This window comes from Ranitomeya imitator, chromosome 3, assembly GCF_032444005.1.
Source record: "Ranitomeya imitator isolate aRanImi1 chromosome 3, aRanImi1.pri, whole genome shotgun sequence".
Classification (NCBI taxonomy): domain Eukaryota; kingdom Metazoa; phylum Chordata; class Amphibia; order Anura; family Dendrobatidae; genus Ranitomeya; species Ranitomeya imitator.
In genome coordinates, this window is record NC_091284.1 from 273290025 (window position 1) to 273303870 (window position 13846).

Below are 13846 nucleotides of genomic sequence, written 5' to 3' on the forward strand. Positions count from 1 at the left end.
CAAGATTATACGCACCACGAAGATCTATCTTGGTGAACCAACAAGCCCCCTTAATCCGAGCAAATAAATCAGACAGCAGCGGCAAAGGATACTGAAATTTGACTGTGATCTTATTAAGAAGGCGGTAATCAATACAAGGTCTCAAAGAACCATCCTTCTTGGCCACAAAAAAGAACCCTGCTCCCAATGGTGACGACGATGGGCGAATATGACCCTTCTCCAAGGATTCCTTTACATAACTCCGCATAGCGGCGTGCTCTGGCACAGATAAATTGAACAGTCGGCCCTTAGGAAACTTACTACCAGGAATCAAATTGATAGCACAATCGTAATCCCTATAAGGAGGTAGGGCACTGGATTTGGGCTCATCAAATACATCCCTGTAATCCGACAAAAACTCCGGGACTTCAGAAGGGGTGGATGACGAAATAGACAAAAATGGAACATCACCATGTACGCCCTGACAACCCCAGCTGGACACAGACATAGATTTCCAATCCAATACTGGATTATGGACCTGTAGCCATGGCAACCCCAAAACGACCACATCATGCAGATTATGCAACACCAAAAAGCGAATATTTTCCTGATGAGCAGGAGCCATGCACATGGTCAATTGGGTCCAGTACTGAGGCTTATTCTTGGCCAAAGGTGTAGCATCAATTCCTCTCAATGGAATAGGATACTGCAAGGGCTCCAAGAAAATACCACAGCGCCTAGCATACTCCAAGTCCATCAAATTCAGGGCAGCGCCTGAATCCACAAATGCCATAACAGAATAGGATGACAAAGAGCAAATCAGAGTAACGGACAAAAGAAATTTCGACTGTACCGTACCAATGGTGGCAGACCTAGCAAAACGCTTAGTGCGCTTAGGACAATCGGAGATAGCATGAGTGGAATCACCACAGTAAAAACACAGCCCATTCCGACGTCTGTGTTCTCGCCGTTCAGCTCTGGTCAAAGTCCTATCACATTGCATAGGTTCAGGTCTATGCTCAGATAATACCGCCAAATGGTGCACAGCTTTACGCTCACGCAAGCGTCGATCGATCTGAATGGCCAAAGACATAGACTCATTCAGACCAGCAGGCATGGGAAATCCCACCATGACATCCTTAAGGGCTTCAGAGAGACCCTTTCTGAAAATTGCTGCCAGGGCACATTCATTCCACTGAGTGAGTACAGACCACTTCCTAAACTTCTGACAATATATCTCTACCTCATCCTGACCCTGACACAGAGCCAGCAAGATTTCCTCTGCCTGATCCACTGAATTTGGTTCATCATAAAGCAATCTGAGCGCCAGAAAAAACGCATCAACATCACGCAATGCCAGATCTCCTGGCGCAAGGGAAAATGCCCTGTCTTGAGGGTCGCCCCGTAACAAAGAAATAATGATTTTCACTTGTTGAACAGGGTCACCTGAGGAGCGAGGTTTCAAAGCAAGAAACAATTTACAATTATTTTTGAAATTCAGAAACTTAGATCTATCCCCAAAAAACAAATCAGGAATTGGAATCCTAGGCTCTAACATCGGATTCTGAACCACAAAATCTTGAAAGTTTTGTACCCTTGCAGTGAGATTATTCACACAAGAGGACAGACCTTGAATGTCCATATCTACACCTGTATCCTGAACCACCCAGAGGTAAAGGGGAAAAGAGAGACAAAACACACTGCAAAGAAAAAAAAAATGGTCTCAGAACTTCTCTTATCCCTCTATTGAGATGCATTAATACTTTGGGCCACCTGTACTGTTATGACCTGGTGGTAAGGACAATAATGGACCTGGTGGTTAAGAGCACACGGAATGACCTGATAGTTACAAATATTATAGGACGAGCTCTGAGACGTGGGAACTCTGCTGACCGCAATCCCTAATCCTATCACACACACTAGAAATAGCCGTGGATTGCTCCTAACGCTCCCTATGCAACTCGGCACAGCCTAAGGAACTAGCTAGCCCTGAAGATAGAAAAATAAAGCCTACCTTGCCTCAGAGAAATTCCCCAAAGGAAAAGGCAGCCCCCCACATATAATGACTGTGAGTAAAGATGAAAATACAAACACAGAGATGAAATAGATTTAGCAAAGTGAGGCCCGACTTACTGAACAGACTGAGGATAGGAAAGGTAACTTTGCGGTCAGCACAAAAAACTACAAAAAGACCACGCAGAGGGCGCAAAGACCCTCCGCACAGACTCACGGTGCGGAGGCGCTCCCTCTGCATCCCAGAGCTTCCAGCAAGCAAGACAAAAATCAAAATAGCAAGCTGGACAGAAAAATAGCAAACAAAGAAAAACAAGCAGGAACTTAGCTTCTGCTGGGAAGACAGGTCACAAGAACGATCCAGGAGAGAACTAGACCAATACTGGAACATTGACAGGTGGCATGGAGCAATGATCTAAGTGGAGTCAAATAGAGCAGCCAGCCAACGAACCAACCCCGTCACCTGTGGAAGGAAACCCAGAAGCCGCAGCCGAAGTACCATTCATGACCACAGGAGGGAGCTTGACAACAGAATTCACAACACCAAACCCGATGCTGTAGAAAGTCTTAATTTGGACATGGACATGGACAGGGAGAACATGATGTCTGGAGAATGACAGCTGTTTCGCGCTACATGTGTACATGCACTGTAACATATGGGATAGCTGACGCACCACTGCAATATGCAGATATATAGAGGGGGTGCAAGACTGATGGCTAATAATGCAAACTGACAAAAGCACAAGAAACAAGAGCCATCAAAATATCTGCACACCACCAAAGTTATGATAAAAATAATATAAGCTTTATTGGGAACATAATTAAAAACATCTAAAATCACACATAACCTCCGTGCAGATGCCCCTGTGAACACTGTATGCCAAAATATACATAGATATATAAACGTATGAAATCTTACAGACGTGTCCCTGCCCTCTGCACTTAATATTATTAATGTAACTATATATAGTCAAAATTTGGAATGAACACGCTGTATACAACCATATAACAACAATTATGCACACAGTCAAGCATAATACAAGCCACACAGCATGCAAATAGCATGCAACACCCCACCACAATATGCAGCTTCCAGCAAAAAACCCCTATGGACCCAGAGGAGCAGATAAAATAAACTGCCCTAGATATCCAGAGAAAGGGACAGGGGAGGATGTCCAAATATATACCCTGAAACACCCTGCATAGTCTGATCCTAGGAGTGGTCAAAAGGTGAAAATAGTGCTGGAGAAAGCACCATAGGATAAATCCTGCTGCAGGAGGCTGTGAGGCTGAATAGTCACAGGGCAAATGCGACCGGAGGAGAAGCCCAACGCGTGTCGCTGTTCTAGGACAGCTTCGTCAGGGGAAGTAGTGCAAATACCCCCAATAGCGCTTAAATACCTTATAATCAATTGTGTGGTCAGGTCAGGTATGGCTGGCAGAGCATGGGGGCCGGAAAACCGGAAGTGACTCACCAGGAAGAAGGGAAAATGAAAGTGTCCTGAATAACACACTGAGCATGTGCAAATGGAAGGTCAAAACAGCAGAATGGATACAGGCAAAAAGCCTGAAGAAACGTAAGTGTTTATGACAGCGCAGCTCCCGGGAGCAGATGTGGTGACAGTCCTGCAATGCATGGACCTAGAATAATGGCTCCTCGTAAGTATGTCCCTAAAATTGGGAGCCCTTTTTGCGGTCACTAAGGGTCGTGGGCTGATCACCTGCGCTGTTTGCGTGTCAGCAGTCAGGATTCTCCAGTGATTGTTCAGGATGTCCCTTACCTGGTTCCACTGAGTATGGTATCCGGTAATGAAGCGCACAAATTTGTCCGTTTCCTTCTTTGTAGGGACCAGTAAGGTGTCCTGTGTCTGTATTTTTGCTCTCTGATAGGCCCGAGAGATACATTTCTTGGGGTAATTCCTCCTCCTAAATCTCTCCGTAAGATCATGGGCTTCCCTACGAAAATCCTCGTCATCGGTACAATTTCGTCGTGCCCTGAGGAATTGTCCCCTCGGAATGCCATCCCTCGTATGTTTTGGATGGAAGCTACGATACTCCAACAGACTATTAACCGCTGTGGGCTTGCGATAGAGACAAGTAGATAATTTGCCATTCTGACATTTAACCTCAAGATCCAGAAATTGCACTGCAACAGAAGAAAACTGGTGAGTCAAAAAAATATTAAAAGGATTATGGTTGAGGACGTCCAGAAATTCCAGACATTCCTCAATAGAGCCTGACCAAATAAAGAAAATGTCGTCTATGAATCGCGACCAATGCCGTACCTTATTGATGAAGAAATTAGAGACATAGACGACAGTGTGCTCCCACCACCCTAAAAAAAGGTTTGCAAAAGCTGGGGCGCAGCGCGCTCCCATTGCCACGCCTGATGTTTGAATATAGAAGGTTCTGTCAAATAAGAAAAAATTGTGTCTCAAAACAAAATCTAATAAATCAATAATGAAGGAGTCATGCATTCTGTCAGAATTGGTTTGTTGATCGAGGAAAAACATGACTGCCTGTAGGCCATCATCGTGACTGATATTCGAATAAAGGGATTCCACGTCACAGGTAACCATAATCTCCCCTGATGATAAATCCAACCCTTTGTATATGCTGATAAAGTGTGAGGAGTCCCTAATGTGAGAAGGCAATTTAAGCACAAATGGCTGTAGAAAAAAATCAATGTAAATACACGCCTTCTCACACAGACTCCCAATACTAGACACGATAGGTCGGCCTGGGGGTTTACTCAAATCTTTGTGAACCTTGGGTAGCATATAGAACGTAGATGTAGTTGGTTCCTCTACCCAAATAAAGTCCCGTTCCTGAACACTGATAACCCCCAGTTCAAAAGCCCTATCCAAGAGAGCTCTCAATTTCGTAGAGAAAACCCCCGTAGGATTGGAGGGGAGTCTTCGATAAAAATGCTGGTTACCAAGTTGTCTACTTGCTTCCTCGAGATACAAGCTATGGGGCCACAGGACAACATTACCCCCCTTGTCCGCCTCCCTGATCAAGAATTCTTTATTTGACCGTAGGTCAGATAGAGCCCGTCGTTCCTGAGTAGTCAAATTAGGCATGAGGCCTATCCTAGGGGGGAGTGCTTCAATATCTTGTTTGACCATCTCGAAGAAGATTTTGACAGCTGGTATAGTGGACAGGGGTGGACACACAGTGGATTTGTTCTTGTGAGGAAAATTACGCCTACCTGTGTTAGATTCACCCTCTTGTAGGAGCTCCATCAGATCTTGAAAAACTCCATGTTCAGTCTGATCAAGAGAGGAAATCGCCTGTGGTTGTATGTGCAAAACCTGGAGGACGATTTTCCTACAGAATAAGAAAAGATCCTTGATCAAAGTGAAATTATCAGCCCGTTGTGCCGGCGAGAAAGTCAGACCCCTGCTTAATACTGCAGTTTCAATAGGTGTTAGTTGGTGTTGAGACAAGTTGACAATCTGCAATGAATCATGTTTAACCCGAACATCAGACTCACCATCACTGTTGGTTGATGACGGGATCACTTGCGTTGTTTCATCCGTTTGTTGTGATATGGAGGTCTGTATCCCCTGTTCCTGGTGATCCGAGTGGTTCCGAGTGTACATGCACTTCCACAGATCCCGATGTCAGAGGGGGGAAGTGAGGCAACTAATAAAGCAGCCCTAACACCTCCCCACTTCTGACACCACACCTGACACCTCCCATTGAACCAACTGTGAAACACCTAACACATTACTGGACAATATAGCAAACAAAGTGTATAATATAAATAAAACAAGGATACAGACGATTCATAAAACAGTATAAACAGTAATTGCAATAACGGCAGGAAAAAAAACCTCTCACAAGAAGACCGACATGTCGATCTTCTCATTAAGTCTCAACGGTCCTTGTGCATTTGTGCGTATGATCCACATCGCTTCTTTTCTCAGAAGAGTCCTATTCAAGTCTCCGCCACCAGGTGGCAGTGAAACTCTTTCTAAACCTGCAAACGAAAGCAACTTAAAGAGACACTATCACCTGAATTTGGAGGGAACAATCTTCAGCCATGGAGGCGGGGTTTTGGGGTTTTTGATTCACCCTTTCCTTACCCGCTGGCTGCATGCTGGCTGCAATATTGGATTGAAGTTCATTCTCTGTCCTCCGTAGTACATGCCTGCACAATGCAATCTTGCCTTGCTCAGGCGTGTACTAAGGAGGACAGAGAATGAACTTCAATCCAATATTGCAGCCAGCATGCAGCCAGCAGGTAAGGAAAGGGTGAATCAAAAACCCCCAAACCCCGCCTCCATGGCTGAAGATTGTTCTCTCCAAATTCAGGTGACAGTGTCCCTTTAATATCGGCATTGTGAAACTGTCTGACATGATGAATGAGACGAGGGACCCCTTTGCCGATTCGTACAGAGTTAAAATGTTCCCGTATGCGCACAAAAAGTGGGCGAAAAGTTTTACCTATATAGTAGAAGCCGCAAGGGCAAAATATTGCATACACTACATGTGTGCTTCTGCAAGAGAAAATCCCATACCCGATGGTCGATAGGGCCTATTTTACATGTTTTTCAAGTTAGATGGTAGGGGCAAAAATTTCAGTGCCCGCACTTGTAATTACCTTTTAGAATGCTCTCAGACAACCAATTGTTACTCTGGGAGCGTCTCCGATTGTGCACCAACAGGTCTCATTCATCATGTCAGACAGTTTCACAATGCTGATATTAACCCCTTAATCCCATATGACGTACTATCCCATCGAGGTGGGGTGGGCTTTAATTCCCACCGACGGGATAGTACGTCATAGGCGATCGGCCGCGCTCACGGGGGGAGCGCGGCCGAGTGTCAGCTGCCTATCGCAGCTGACATCCGGCACTATGTGCCAGGAGCGGTCACGGACCGCCCCCGGCACATTAACCCCCGGCACACCGCGATCAAACATGATCGCGGCGTGTCGGCGGTATAGGGAAGCATCGCGCAGGGAGGGGGCTTCCCTGAGCCCCCTGCAGCAACGCGATGTGATCGTGTTGCTGCGAGGGTCTCCTACCTCCTTCCGCCTTGCTGGACCCGGATCCAAGATGGCTGCGGCATCCGGGTCCTGCAGGGAGGGAGGTGGCTTACCAAGTGGCTGCTCAGAGCAGGCACTTGGTAAAGCTGCACTGCTCTCAGACAGATCGGTGATCTGTCAGAGTGCTGTGCAAACTGGCAGATCACCGATCTGTACTGTCACCCCCTGGGACAAAGTAAAAAGGTAAAAAAAAAAAAATCCCAAATGTGTAAAAAAAATTAAAAAAAATATTCCTAAATAATGAAAAAAATATATATATATTATTCCCATAAATACATTTCTTTATCTAAATAATAATAAAAAAATAAAATAAAAGTACACATATTTAGTATCGCCGCGTCCGTAACGACCCGACCTATAAAACTCGCCCACTAGTTAACCCCTTCAGTAAACACCGTAAGAAAAAAAGCAAAAAACGAGGCAAAAAACAACGCTTTATTATCATACCGCCGAACAAAAAGTGGAATAACACGCGATCAAAAAGACCGATATAAATAACCATGGTACCGCTGAAAGCGTCATCTTGTCCCGCAAAAAAAGAGCCTCAATACAGCATCATCAGCAAAAAAATAAAAAAGTTATAGTCCTGAGAATAAAGTGATGCAAAAATAATTATTTTTCTATAAAATAGTTTTTATCGTATAAAAGCGCCAAAACATAAAAAAATGATTTAAATGAGGTATCGCTGTAATCGTACTGACCCGAAGAATAAAACTGCTTTATCAATTTTACCAAAGGCGGAACGGTATAAACGCCTCCCCCCAAAAGAAATTCATGAATAGCTGGTTTTTGCTCATTCTGCCTCACAAAAATCGTAATAAAAAGCCATCTAAAATTGTCACGTGCCCGAAAATGTTATCATTAAAAACGTCAACTCGCCCCGCAAAAAACAAGACCTCACATGACTCTGTGGACCAAAATATGGAAAAATTATAGCTCTCAAAATGTGGTAACGCAAAAATTATTTTTCGCAATAAAAAGCGTCTTTCAGTGTGTGACGGCTGCCAATCATAAAAATCCGCTAAAAAACATGCTATAAAAGTAAATCAAACCCCCCTTCATCACCCCCCTAGTTAGGGAAAAAAAAATTAAAATAAGGATTTATTTCCATTTTCCCATTAGGGTTAGGGCTAGGGTTAGGGCTAGGGTTAAAGTTAGGGTTAGGGTTGGGGCTAAAGTTACGGTTAGGGTTTAATTTACATTTACAGTTGGGAATAGGGTTGGGATTAGGGTTAGGGGTGTGTCAGGGTTAGAGGTGTGGTTAGGATTACTGTTGGGATTAGGGTTAGGGGTGTGTTTGGATTAGGGTTTCAGTTATAACTGAGGGGTTTCCACTGTTTAGGCACATCAGGGGCTCTCCAAACGCGACATGGCGTCCGATCTCAATTCCAGCCAATTCTGCGTTGAAAAAGTAAAACCGTGCTCCTTCCCTTCCGAGCTCTCCCGTGTGCCCAAACAGGGGTTTACCCCAACATATGGGGTATCAGCGTACTCAGGACAAATTGGACAACAACTTTTGGTGTCCAATTTCTCCTGTTATCCTTGGGAAAATACAAAACTGGGGGCTAAAAAATATTTTTTGTGGGAAAAAATGGGTATTATTACCTACCGATAATTCGGTTTCCAGGAGTCCATCCTGACAGCACATTGGAGGACGTCCTCCTCCTTGCAGGGACAGGAAACACAACACGAGAGGTTAAAAGGTCCCACTCCACCCCCTTTTCCTCAGTGTTTTGACAAGTACCACACCATGGATAGATATACTTTTGAAAACTTTATTTGACCAAACATATTACAGCATATGAACTGGCATGCATAGGGGGGGAAATAACGGTGCTGTCAGGATGGACTCCTGGAAACCGAATTATCGGTAGGTAATAATACCCATTTTCCAGGACGTCCCCCTGACAGCACATTGGAGAATACCAAAGAAAACTACGTTTAGGGTGAGACAACTGCTTGGAGAACTTTCCTCCCATAAGACGTCTGCTGAGCTGCTACTACGTCTAGCTTATAGTGCTTACAGAACGTGTTTACTCTGGCCCAAGTTGCTGCCTTGCAAATCTGATCTAGTGACGCTCCTGCTCGCTCAGCCCATGATGCTGAAACAGCCCTAGTAGAGTGAGCTTTAATCCCTGTTGGGCACGCTATCCCTTCTGATGCGTAGGCTTTTGAAATTATAGTAGTAATCCATCTAGCTATAGACGCCTTGGAAGCTTTTTTACCTTTATTCTTACCTCCAAATAGGATAAAAAGATTAGAATCCTTCCTCCAGGAGCTAGTGGCCTCTAGATAGTTTAATACTGCCTGCCTAACATCCAGGGAGTGTAAAGCCTGTTCTTTTTCATTAGAAGGGTTCTCACAAAAGGAAGGTAAAATTATTTCCTGATCTCGATTTTTTGCTGAAGCTATTTTTGGGATAAAAGCTGGGTCTAATTTTAGGATTATATGATCCTCTCTGACTTGAAGATATGGATCCTTAATTGATAGAGCCTGAATTTCCCCTACGCGTTTAGCTGTTGTAATCGCTACTAGGAAGGCCGTCTTCCAGGTACGAACTGAAATAGGCATGTCCTCCTCTAGAGAATAGGGATCTTTACATAGAGCCCTAAGGACTAAATTTAAGTCCCATGTGGGAGCTAGCTGTCTCAAGGTAGGCCGTAATCTTTGGATAGCCCTCACAAATCTGATTATCCAGGGGTGGGAAGCTAATGGATAATCCAGAAAAGTACTAAGGGCCGAGATCTGGACTTTAATTGTACCTGGCCTGAGCCCCAAGTCAAAGCCTGCCTGTAAGAATTTTAAGACTCTAGGAACATCTAAGACCCCCGGAATCACAGCTGACCCGCCACTTCCCATACAAAATTTTTTCCAGATTTTGTGGTAGATGGCTGAGGTGACAGGCTTCCTACTAGCCTGGATGGTTGTAATTACTTCATCTGAAAGACCTCTGGATTTCAAGATGTCCCTCTCAGGATCCATGCTGATAGATGCAGTCTCTCCGGGTTTTGGTGTAAAACAGGCCCTTGATGAATTATATCCTTCCATGACGGGAGTATGATAGGGTCTTCCGTTGCCATGGCCCCCAACAATGGGAACCAACTTCTCTTTGGCCAGAATGGTACAATCGTCAGCACTGTTGCCTGGTCTTCCTGAATCTTCCTGAGCACTACTGGAATAAGTGCTATTGGTGGAAATGCGTAATACAGAGGTTCGCTCCATGCTTGACTTAAGGCGTCGACTGCTTCCGGCATGTCTAGAGGGTTGAGGGAATAAAATCTGGGAACCTTTGAATATTTCCTTGTGGCGAATAAATCTATCCTGGGCGTTCCCCAACGGTGGCAAAGAATTTGGAACATTTCTTGACTTAGTTCCCATTCGGTTGGAGAAACTTTCTTTCTGCTTAGATAGTCGGCTAGTATGTTCTGTGACCCTTCTAGATGTACTGCTGTTATAGATAAGACAACGTCTTCTGCCCAGGCAAATATTCTCTGCGCTAGACCTTGAAGCGCTTTGTGTTTGGAACCTCCCTGATGCCTCAAAAAGGATACCGCTGTTACATTGTCGGATAGGATTTTTACATGTTTGTCCTTTAGGCGTGAACGGTTTCTTCTGAGAGCTTCCCAGACTGCGTATAATTCTCTGTAATTTGACGACATCTGACTGATCTCCTCGGGCCACTTGTCCTGAAAGAATTTTCCTTCCAGGTGCGCTCCCCATCCCCACTGACTTGCATCTGTGGTGATTATCACACAAGGGGTTGATATCCAAGGGATGCCCTTTTTTAGATTGTAGTCCTGGATCCACCATCGTAGTGATCTTCTTGTCTTCATTGATAGCTCTAGCCTCTTGTCTAATGTGGAACGACGTCGATCCCATACCATGAGTATCTGTTCTTGTAAAGGCCTTGAATGAGCCTGAGCCCATCTGACACACGGAATGCATGCTGTCATCTTCCCCAAGACTTTCATAGCTGCTCTTATCGTCACTGGACTTCTTTGGAATTCTAAGATCATCTTTTTTAATGAGGTTCGTTTGTCCCTTGGTAAGAAGGACTGCCTGGTTGTAGAATCCAAGAGTACTCCTAGAAATATCTTCTGGGATTCTGGCTTTAAATGTGACTTTTTCCTGTTGACCACCCATCCTATTTCCTCTAATACTGCTATGACCCGATCTCTGTGTTGTAGCAGAATGGCCCTTGATCGTGCCACAACCAGAAAATCGTCCAAGTATGGAATTATTGTTATTCCTTGGTTTCTTAAGAAAGCCACCACCTCTGCTACCAATTTGGTGAAAATTCTTGGGGCGGATGCTAGACCGAAAGGGAGGCATTGAAATTGGAAGTGGCAGGTCATGTCCGGGAGACTTACCGAGAATCTCAGAAGCTCCTGAGAAGAGAGATGTATCGGGACCTGATAATACGCACTCTTCAGATCGAGAGTGCACATTACCGAATCTTTGTTTATAAGATGAATGATGGACCTGATCGACTCCATTCTGAACCGTTTGTATTTGACGAAAACGTTCAGAGGTTTTAAATTTATTATTGTACGGGATTCCCCCGACGGTTTTGGAATAGAAAAAAGAGAGGAATAGTGACCTGAACCTATTTCTGGAGTAGGAACCCGAACTATAACCCCGGAGTCGAACAGTTTTTGTAGGTCTAGAAACATAGGGGAATCTTTGGCTATCATTGTTGGTAAGATACACCTTTGAGGTACGCGGGATATTAACTCTATTCTGTAACCCTCTGAGATTATCTTGAGGACATAATCGTTGTCTGAGATCTGACTCCATTGTTTGAGGAAGAAACTTAATCTCCCGCCTATCCCTATGGCGTCATTGTTTCCTTGGTCTATAGCCAGAACCGAACAAGGAATTCCTACCCCTTCTATTCTGAGCGTAGGAACTCCTAAAGGATCCTCTACCTGATCTCCATTGTTCTCTATACTCTGGAAATCTGCGGGGGGGAGGGGGAGGGGGGAGAGGCCTCCTCCGAAAGGGCTGAAACTTCTTGGGTTTATCCTCGGGAAACCCTCTTTTACTATCAGCTGCTGACTCTAGGATGTCATCTAAAGCCTGACCAAATATTCTGGAACCTGAAAATGGAATGGCGCATAATTTATTTTTGGATGCATTATCCCCCGACCAAGATCTAAGCCAAATAGCCCTTCGTGTTGCATTGGACAAGGAGCTATTCCTAGCCGCAAATCTCACAGATTCAGCTGATGTATCTGCCATAAAGGCCGTGGCTGACTTAATGATAGGCAGAGAAGCAATTATATCCGCCCGTGAAGTCTTATTAATTAAATGTTCTTCCAGCTGTTCCATCCACAGGAACATGGATCTCGCTACAGAAGTAGCTGCGATGTTAGTTTTTATTAAAGCTGCTGAAGTCTCCCAGGCTCGACGTAAAAGGATATCCGCCTTGCGATCCATTGCATCCTTAAGACTAGATGAATCTTCGAAAGGTATGGATGTTTTCTTTGCCACCTTGGCTAAAGGGACATCTACCTTCGGAATCTCTTCCCATGTCTTGATCTCTTCTGAATCAAACGGAAGACGGTTTTTAAACTCTCTGGACATCACCAATCTTCGCTCCGCATCTTTCCATTCTTGTGAGATCATCTTACGTATGTGTTCACTCACCGGGAACACCGTCCGTTCCTGATATGTGAGCCCTCCGAACATCTGATCTTGTCTAGATCTCGGCTGTGGATCTTCTTTCACCTGCATAGTACGTCTGACCGCCTGGACCAGTTCTTCTGTTTCTTCGACTTGAAAGTAGTACCTTTTCCCTTCTTGTTCTTCTACTGGCAGTTCTCATTCTTCTTGATCAGAACCTCTATATTCTAATTCCGCCTCCGACGAACCATCCTGATCCTCCTGTTCTGGATCTTTCCTTGGTCTTTTACGAGCCGGGCCCGGACTGTACACTTCCCGTTGTGACATTGAAGCTAAGGAATTCTGGACCTCCTCCCGGATTATATTCCTCATTTCGGACAACATTGATGGTTGTTCTTCTCTGACAATTTTCTTAATACAAGAGCTGCACAGATCCTTCTTGTATGTTTCTGACAGTTTTGTGTTACAAAGAGAGCACCTCTTAGATTTAGTCAATACCTTGCCAGACTTTTTAGACTGAGGGAGGGAAGCTTGACTGGCCTCTTTATCCTAAATGTAATAATAAGGACAAGAATGGCTCAGTGTGTGCAGGCGTATATTTGAGTACTCTGCGCATTGCGCACTTACCCCCATTTCCTCATTCCTGTTCTCCATATCTTCTGTGGAGAAATGCCACTATAAGTAAGAGATCCTTATGGTAACAGATGTAAAAAAGGGATATAGCAGCGACTGCTGCACTCACCCTTAGACTCCGGCATGTCTGCAGCAATCTGGTCGTACGGACCTTACTGTGTCCTGTAGCCAATTTCTCCAGGGATGCCCTCTAGCGCTTCTTACCACCAGAGGAAGCATTGGATAATATCTGCGAGAGCCCCTCTTTGCGCTCTTAAGCCTGCTCATTTCCGCGTTCCACCAGGTGGAACGCACGCCGAGATGGCCCCGACCCCGGATGTGACGTCACCTTACCTGCGCCTGACACCGGAAGTATCGCGCCTGTCTTATTAGTCCTACTTCCGCGTTCCACACAGTGGAACGCACGCTGCTGCTGCTGCCGGATCCTCTAGCGGCGCCTCTTCTCCTGGCGCCCGAACCGAGAGCCCCCCACCGGGAGGAAGCGGTTCGACCCAGGAGCTCATCCGCTCTACTGGTCTTTATGGCAGAGGGACTCCCCAC

At 45.0% G+C, this 13846-nt stretch overlaps 1 protein-coding gene and 1 long non-coding RNA gene across 2 annotated transcripts in view; one reads left to right on the forward strand and one right to left on the reverse strand.

The window, feature by feature from the left end:
* The window catches only part of CSRP1 (cysteine and glycine rich protein 1), a 182043-nt gene that overhangs the window by 83064 nt on the left and 85133 nt on the right, over window positions 1-13846 (forward strand). The window lies entirely within an intron of this gene.
* On the reverse strand, window positions 3640-5572 carry LOC138669747 (uncharacterized). The gene is made up of 3 exons (XR_011319223.1): window positions 5489-5572; window positions 5204-5322; window positions 3640-4401 (listed from the first exon to the last, which is right to left on the reverse strand). It is a non-coding gene; the product is annotated as an uncharacterized lncRNA (long non-coding RNA).